The sequence below is a fragment of the Crocodylus porosus genome, unplaced genomic scaffold (genome assembly GCF_001723895.1).
Source record: "Crocodylus porosus isolate Cpor-Errol unplaced genomic scaffold, CroPor_comp1, whole genome shotgun sequence".
In the NCBI taxonomy this organism is placed as follows: Eukaryota; Metazoa; Chordata; order Crocodylia; family Crocodylidae; genus Crocodylus; species Crocodylus porosus.
This window is the reverse complement of record NW_017728918.1, coordinates 99519395-99528289: the sequence shown is the minus strand read 5'-3', so window position 1 is coordinate 99528289 and position 8895 is coordinate 99519395. Positions and strand designations below refer to the sequence as shown.

At 38.2% G+C, this 8895-nt stretch overlaps 1 long non-coding RNA gene across 1 annotated transcript in view; it reads left to right on the top strand.

Annotated features, from left to right (window-relative positions):
• Positions 1-2899: 2899 nt before the first annotated feature.
• The window catches only part of LOC109312256, a 25696-nt gene continuing 19700 nt past the window's right edge, over positions 2900-8895 (top strand). Inside the window, exons 1-4 of the long non-coding RNA XR_002101785.1 lie at positions 2900-2952; positions 4210-4260; positions 6127-6177; positions 6464-6514. This is a non-coding gene — a long non-coding RNA (uncharacterized LOC109312256). The remainder of the gene's footprint in view (positions 2953-4209; positions 4261-6126; positions 6178-6463; positions 6515-8895) is intronic.

The following is an 8895-nucleotide window of genomic DNA, read 5'->3' as shown; positions in this document are numbered from 1 at the left end:
AGTTTGCCCTTTATGTAATCTATTTCTGAAAATCATTTTTGTAGTCACCATAGGCCAGTTCCAAATCATTCTCATAGGTACCTAACAAAATGTAACCACAGGCTCATAAGAGACAGAGTAATTACATAGGCACTTAAGATCCATTGTGATTGAGGTTGGTACTGGGAAGTGATTGAAGTTCATCTAACCCTCCATCACTATAGGCAGGTACAGAGCATGCCTGACAACTGAGTGACACCATCATCATACAAGCAGTTCATCTTAGAAATGGTGAAGGTGCCTGCCTTTTGACCACTAGCTTAAGGGTTAGAACACTTGACTGGGAAGTGAGAGATTCCCCAGCCCAGCCTCAGGGATTCAAACCCACATCTCCTTCCTTTCAGAAATATTCTCTAATCACCAGACTACATCCTGAATGATTTTCCCTTTCTTCTCTGCTGCAGTCCCTGGAGCCCAAGATTTATGAGGCCATAGCAATTCTCCAGTTTACAAGACCATGAGAGGAATATATTTTATTCCATATAAAAAATATCTTCCTGGGAGAAAATAATAATAAATTAAAGATTTTTTTTTAGAAATAACACTAGGTTTTTAGTCTTGAAATGAAGAAACTCATTAAACAATTTCCTTTGGGGATTAATTTTGATGGACACCAACATAGATTAGTCTGAGGCCAATAAGCTGCTGAGGTATACGTCTCTGTATATATCTTTTATGGCAATCTTGACTAGTCAGATTAAAAGCTTCTTCATTCAGTGTCACTAACACCACTACTGAGAGCAAACTGTAGAACATACACGACTATTGATATTTGTAAAAAAGCTACTAGGTTTGCATTACACAAGGGTATTAAACTGACAGCCTATGTGTTGTACAGATAATCTAAATTCACACTGTGTACTACATGATTTGCTTCCCAAATGAATACCCAGCTTCCTTTCTTGTTTGGTTCTGTTGTGTCTTAGGATATCTTCATGATTTTTTTCTTATGTCACTTATGTACATGGAGGAGCTGTATTTATTTTTCTATATGGACAAATGGAAAAAAGTCAGTATTTGGCACCCTTTTTTGTAATTTACACATAGTTGGATCTTGTCATTAAAGTAAAAATATGTACTGTTTCTCTTGGTTGGTATTTTATCGCACTTGCTATGCTCTATATATAGCTCATTTGCAGTAAAAAAAATTTTGTAGCTTTCAATGGCACAATTTGTCTCATCTACAGAAAGTATTTTTCTTTACAATCAAACTTATCGTATGAAGGTCACCTATATGTAAATTTAAAGGTTCATTGATATAAGCAGTGTCTTTTTCCATTTTATATGTCCTCTTCTCTTCTTTTCCCAACTTATTTGTACAATTTGCATGTAAACAACATCTTTATTTTGATGAGCTTGGGTACTGCTGCTTGTTCCTATCCTGAAATCACAGGAACACAGATTTTCATCTGAAATAAATCTACGTTTGATGAAAGACCAGCATGGGTATAGGGAAAGGATGTGTGGCTTTATGCCGTGTTGATATTGTCCTGCTGCTGGGGCCAGTAGGGAACACTTCAGTCATTGATAGATGTTAGAGCATAGTGCAAGCTGTCATCCTTTGGACTCTTCAGCTGGTCTTGGGGCAGCTAAAGTAATGTTCCACCAAAGTTCTGACTCATGAAGAGTAAGGCAGTGCATCTTGCTTTGCCCCAGGTACCACTGCTAGTTGCTGCTGAATTCCTACTTATTAGAGTGTGCTGAACTTTCTTAAAGGTTTATACACCTTGCAGCGCTCACAGAGGGCTTCTGCAGTGGGAAGGGATGAACAGTGAGGCCATGTGTCACCAGATGCTTATCCATCACAGCATGAGATAAAGTGGGGAGGTTTATTTAGGACCCTGCATCTAATCTCTGGTTCTGGTGACAGCGGCTGCTAGGTCTCCCAGATGAGATGGGTGCATATAATCTAAGGAGCTATCCATATTGGAAATGAATTTGTTTTAGCAAACTCCATGTCTAAGACTGAGTTGAATTTAACGGTGAACTAAAGCAGATCTTTGACAGCAAGTTCTCAGATTTGGGCAGGACGATAAACAGGAGCTGAGCACTTGAGAGTAAACTAGGTTTTAAATCTAGTTTAGAGAAGATCTTCTATTAGTATAATCTGTTACTACAGGGGATTTAGTTAGCATTAGTTTATTCAAAGCGTACTGTAATTCCTGCAAGGACATGACGTTCAGTTAGGCATTTAAATGCCATATCAGGATTATAACTGACACTAATTAGCACTCCTGCAAGCTGTAACGTTCTCTCATTCCAAATAAGTGACATTCGAAAAATATGAAAATACTTCCTTGATTTGAAAAAGCAAATCAATGCCTATCTAACCCTTCCAAATACTCATTGCTCTTCATACTTATGGGGGTCAATATATCAGTACCAATAGTATATGGCTTTTAGTAAGATGTGTGCCATGTTTTAAGGTATATAACCAACACAATGTCTATACTTACTGTACTTTACTTAACCATGCATACTTTCTGAGCAAGTAAATCCAAGGACTTGTTCCATAGCTCTTTGAAGTCAACAGGAGGATGCCTGTTGCCTTCAATGGATTTTGTATCCGGTCACAAGAATTTCCAATGATTCACTTACATCCACTCACATAGAAACCAGCATCTATACAGAGTCCCATATACTTGCATAGAGCTCTGTGCAGATACAGCAGCTCATGCTAAGTAATCAAATAACATAATCAGGGGCGCAAACCATAAGGTGATGACAGCTACAGTAGAGGATGTTAGGAAAGGACTAGTGTTACATCACTTGATCATGAGTTTAGCTTTTCATGCCATCCTTTGTTGGCAATGTTAGTTTTTTAAAGTCCTTAACATTGAATTCCACTGTATTTCTCTGCAGAGCCGGTAAAAGAAAAACCTCTGAAGACTCCAGAAGTGTCAAAGGAGAAAGGTGATTGGATTGAAAGGGGTTCATAAGTTGCATAACTGCATATCTATGCATTATTGGGAAGGAGTCTTCATTGAAACTATGTCAAGGTTACAAGCAAAATGTTTCTATTCTTATCACCTCAACCCATAACAAAGTATTTCATTTAAATTTTACTTATGGAAAAAAAATCAATACTGTTTTTTGCAGTATTCCATGTTAAAAATAGTGATTGTGTATGATTTTTTAAAATAGAAAATATAGTTTGAAAGACTATTCTAAGTCGCTCTATTAAAAGTTTCATATGTGGCATTAAAATAACATCAAACCTACAGAGCTAAGACTAGATCTCTGACATAAAGGACCTTGAAATCAAATTCTCCTCATGGTATCCAGTGAAGGAAAGTTGAGTTCATGTGATTGAGGGCTTAGAACAGCAAAGCATGTAAGTACAGTACCCCCTCATTATAATGAACCCCCATAGAATTGTAAGAAAAATCATTAAAATAATGTATTCACTATAATACGATTAGTTCAAGTGTTACCTCACAGTAATACCAAAAATGTTCTTGTGTTGGGGTTCTTAAAAACAGGATTGTTTAGCTGGATTCATTATAATGAAGTTGCATGATACATGCTGAATGTTAAACTAAATGTTCTTAAACTGAACAAATTGTGTTCTCAGCACATATCCATTTTATCTTTTTAATTATAAGAACAATACATACGCAGGAAATAAAATTCTGTTCTCAGTTAATACCCATATTGACTTTTTTATATTAAAGAATTTCCTGCATGAAGAATGACATCTAATTTTGTGACTCCCAGAAAGAAGAAAACCCTTGCTTACCCATTTCTGGCTTTCAGATCTAACATAGCCAACATTGTACCTACATCAATGTGTGCTAATTTTGCATTTGGATTTAGTAACTAAAAACATCCATTGCTGATGCCAACCCGTCTATAAAATTGCTTTCATTTTTTCTTAAATCATAGTTATTTCCTCTCTGAGATACAATCTAACAATCTCCTCTGAATATAAAAAAAAAGTACTGACCTACTCTAGGTTTGTTATTTTACATACCAAGCTAAGTATAAAAGGACTAATGAATGGCTTCCTTATATTTTTCTGCTTCTTACCTCCATGCTGTTAAAGTAATTTAATTATCACATCTGAATTCTTTTCTTTCTCTATATCAAATTATCTGAGGTTTTTTCTTCTGATGTGGCATCTTAGTTCTCTATCCTGACTTCTGCTAAATGCTAAATGTTTCCATCCAGAGTCTGTTAAGAGAAAAGAAGTGAAGCCTCCAACAGCTGCAAAGGAAAAGGGTAATTCTTATAACTACATAGTCATGGAATAGCCAATTGTCCTCATTGTTATCGCCTCTGTACAATACCTTGCACTTCACACCTTCTCTCACAAGTGACTAAAACAGGCATCTTAGTCAGTAGCTGTGATTCCTTTACATGCACATAATGATATCTGAATACAAAACTAAAATAAAGATGGCTACTTGTTTGGTCTTTTCTCATCTGCAGAGCCAGTGCAGCTACTAGAGTCTAAGCCAAAGCTGCCTCCTTGTCATGAACCACTAACAGAACTGTTAACTAATGGCCAAATGCATAGATCTTTCTCCACACCCACATTTTAGGTGGCCAGCCCCTGAAGTGGAATCCAAAACCTATGTTAAGCACCATGGCATCTTAGAAAGGTGATTCAGAAAACCTAAATTCTTACAGGGAAGCTATTGAGAACTAGTAACTAGGAAATGCTAAGCACCTGGTCATATCTACAACCCTACCTCTCTGGAGCTTAGGAATGTAAATCAAGGCAGACAGCTTTTTTCAAATAAGTTCCAAACACAGAGTCCATTTCTGAGGACAGGCACAAAGAAGTCTACTTTGAAGAAACTGAGTAGGGCTCATTCTTAAAAAAATTTTTAAAAAATTAAAAAGGAGGTGGAGGTACCTATATCTGCCTTTTATACAATAACTGGGTGGTTCAAATACTTGACCGGGAAGTAAGAGACCTGGCTTATAAAACTTGCCTTAGCTTGGAGGTCTTATAACCCCCCTCTCCACAAGAAAGTGCATTAGCCATTAGAGCTAGACAGAACAGGGACTTTCTACCCTTCTTGTTGAAGCTGGGCCTCTTTGTATGGAAGACTAATATTTGTGAGGCCAGAAGAGTAGCTGGTATGAGCGACTAGAATCCAAAGACACTGTTTCCCACTAATGAACCCTAACCAATCTGATACAGTCAGGCTCCTTCTTGTTTGCTCTCTTTCTGCTCACATAAATCTTGAAGACTTTGCTGCAAAATGGTCATAGTTCAGCAGAAAGAAAGAGCGGTAGACAGTTTCCCTTCTCCTACCCACCCTAGGTCTGGTGGTCTGGGCACTTTTCCACTATGTGTCTTAATGCTGTCAGGGTGTGGACAGCTTAGAAAATACATCTTCAATATAAGTGTGCTCATCGCTAGAATAATGTACAAAAGACAGGTACAAGGAGACATGATTTGAATGCAGTTGGAGAGGCTGCTGTGTTTTGTGCTGAAATTAATGTAATTGCACATGCTTTGGGAACACCTACTGAACTGAGACTTTCATGGGCTATAGGTGCCACTCAGGATGATTTCTGGACGCAAATAAAGCTTAGGCTGGAGCTAAGCACTAGTGGTCCAAACTGGGGCTGTTCTTTTCATACATAGAAGGCAAAAGTAAAGGTACAAAGGGAACTGTTGTGTCCAAGAGCATATTAGAGGGTGAATTTAGAAATGTCCACTTTAAGTAGCTGCTGAGCAGAGTTTTCTTTGATTATAGTTTTCTTTGATTCCTAAATAATTTTTAGGCACTTGAGTCCTCCTTTGTATCTGAGCCTCAGTTCCAATTATATGGTTACATTTGGTCTTTAGTGACACCTCTTCAAGCTGGTTAAAAGCAGTGAGGATGCTCAGACTACATAAGGAATGGTTTGCATCTATTCAAGATGTCAGTAGCTTTATAGGAATGAGTGTCATTCGTCCTTCAGATCCCAAATTGAACTGCTTAATGAACTGAGCGGTTTTGGACTTTCATGCTAGTCTTTGCTTTGTTTCATGTTTTGAATTATTCTATTGCATATTTCTAGACAGTGTATAAGTATGTAACAGTATTACCTCTCCGCTTCATTTTTTCTCTCTGATGACTTTTTCAGAACTTACAAAAGAGAAAGAAGTGAAGCCTCCAGCTGTTGTCAAAGAAAAAGGTAAAACTATGCATTAGAAAGTCTAAATTACTAAGGCCAGAATCCAGTCATGTAGGTGACACTGCTGGCATTTACGCACAGCTTGTAAGGCTATTCTATGTGCAATGTGGAGGACAAGCATTCTCACAACTGCTGCCTGCTTTGTCAGGCAGGTACACAGCTCTGTACCTGCTTTTATAACACAAAACATCACCCAAAATTACTGGTTATTCTTTTTACTGTATCCTGGTTGTGAATTCCCTCTTCCTTGCCTGTGTATGCATAATAATTATACTTTTTTTTCCAGAGGCCACAAAAGGAAAAGAAGTAAAGCCTCCAGCTGTCATCAAAGAGAAAGGTAAAATTGTTTAAATTACACTGTAATTAGGCCCTGAAGTGAGACCAACATGTACAAATAAGAATCCTGTGTGAAGCTCAGTGACATTACTGAATCACTGTGTCTGTACAGTGGTCTCAGACCATGAGCCCTTTTGGTTCAGAGCATAGATATTCAACTATTGAGTAGCATGCTTATGGTGATATTATTATTATGAGATCTATTGTCACGTAATAGTAATAGCCAGAAAGAAGTTGTTTCATCCCATCTCTGTTATATTTTTGATTTAATATATTTTACTTATCTGATGTAAACACAACATCATTGCAAAATACTCAACTTTCAGTACATTTAATTCTCAGCACTTGTCATCATATAATGAAATATTACAATGCACAGCGTGTGTCTTTTTTTTTAACAAAAGGATTTTTAGATACTGACAAAATTGTTCCTATAGATAACTGAATGCTCTGTTTTACTTATTCCTATTAAATTAGTTCAAATATGAATTAACATGAATAACATGAAACATTAACAACTCTTTGCATGTTGATTAAACATGACTGACTTATTAAAGATAATTTTTCTGGTTAAATGGGTAAATATTTTAACAGGAGATAAGAATACAAAATGGATTAGCAATGCAATAACAGTAAATAGGACAAAGATACAGGGACTGTACTTCAAAACAGCCAGTTGCTTTGGATAAATTAATAACTATTTCAGATAACTCAAAAACCCTATTACATACACATGCTCTGTGGAGTACTGCAGATTATGAGGTAATGTTTTCTCTGACAAACTTTTTAAAAGGCAAAATTTTCAAGGGGTTGATGGAGTGATCATCTCATTCAAAAAAAAATTCATGGTGGTTAGGATGAGGTGGTATAGAATCATAGGTTTACAGGCAATTATGGCTAGAAGGAACCTCACAGCCTTATCTAATCTAACCCCTTACTCAAGGCAGGATCAACCCCCACCAGTCAAGTGTCTGTTCAACTTGCCCTTGAAAATTTCCAGAGATGGAGATTCCACAGCTTCTCTAGGTAGTCTCTTCCAATTCTTGAGTACCTGCATAGTCAGAAAGTTCCTCTTAATTTCCAACTTAAACTTCTTCTACTGTCGCTTGAGACCATTGATCCTAGTCCTGTCCCCTATAGCCAGAGAGGAAAGTCCATCTCAGTCCTCCCCGGGTAAGTACAAGCATTACATTTAGATTGACCTAACCAAGTTTAGATCGATTTACATGGCTGGGTGTGCAGGCACTGAGATCTTAAAGTGCCCTAAAAATGGAATGCCTGATCCAAGATCACCTCAGAGATGAACTAGCTTTAGATCAACTTGGGTTGCCCTATCTAAAATGGGTTGACTTAGTCCAGTGAACAACTGTGTGTGTCCACAGCTCAGCCCCGGGCTTGGAAAGCCAGCTACTTGTCTCAAACCTAGGACTGTGCTATTTTTACCCCTTCAACCCTAACTGAGCTATTTTTAGCCTCCTAAATACCTTTCCAGACCAGGCAACATGCCCCCATCCCCACCAGCACCAAAATGAGCCAGCTTACTGAACCCATCAACTCCTACCAGATCCACCAGCTCTGCTCTCCCTGCCAAGTTATTTACCTCAGGCTGCTCATGCCACTTCTGGCAGCAGATAACACCTGCATGTGCTGCTCCAAGTTAGGTTTAAGCAGCTTAAAATGAACTCCCTAAACCTACACTGAGTTTCATGAATACCATTTGCACCCTCCAGGGTCAAATTAATGCATAGGCAAACTAGGCACATGCCTAGGGCCCTAAGTGAAGAAGGGGCGCAGTTATGCTTATTTTACATGTTATAATTATTGAGTAAAAAAAGGAATATGAATATATAGTATTAAGTAGGGGCCCATGAATTTGTTTGCGTAGGGCCCACAAAGGAGTTAATCTGGCCTGGGCACCCTCCATAATTACCCTTTAGGTATTTGAAGAGTGTTATTAAATTTCCCCTGTGTCTTCTCTTCTCCAAACTAAATAACCCTAATTCTTCCAGGCCTTTCTCATAAGTCATGTTCCCCAGGCCTCTGATCATTTGTGTTACTCTGTGCTGGACCTATTCTAATCTTTTCACGTCTTTCTTGAAGTGTGGGGCCCAAAACTGGACTCAGTACTCCAGGTATGAGACCTTACCAATGCCAATAGAACAGACAAAACATTTCCCTTGATTTGCAAATGACACTCATAGTTTCATAATTAGTAGGGTCGGAAGGGACCTGAGCAGATCATTGAGTCCAAACCCCTGCCATGGCACGAAAGAGTACTGGGGTCAAACAACCCCAGCAAGGTGTTCATCCAGCCTCCTCTTAAAGGCCCCCAGGGTAGGAGCCAGCATCACTTCACTTGGAAGTTGGTTCCAGATCCTAGCC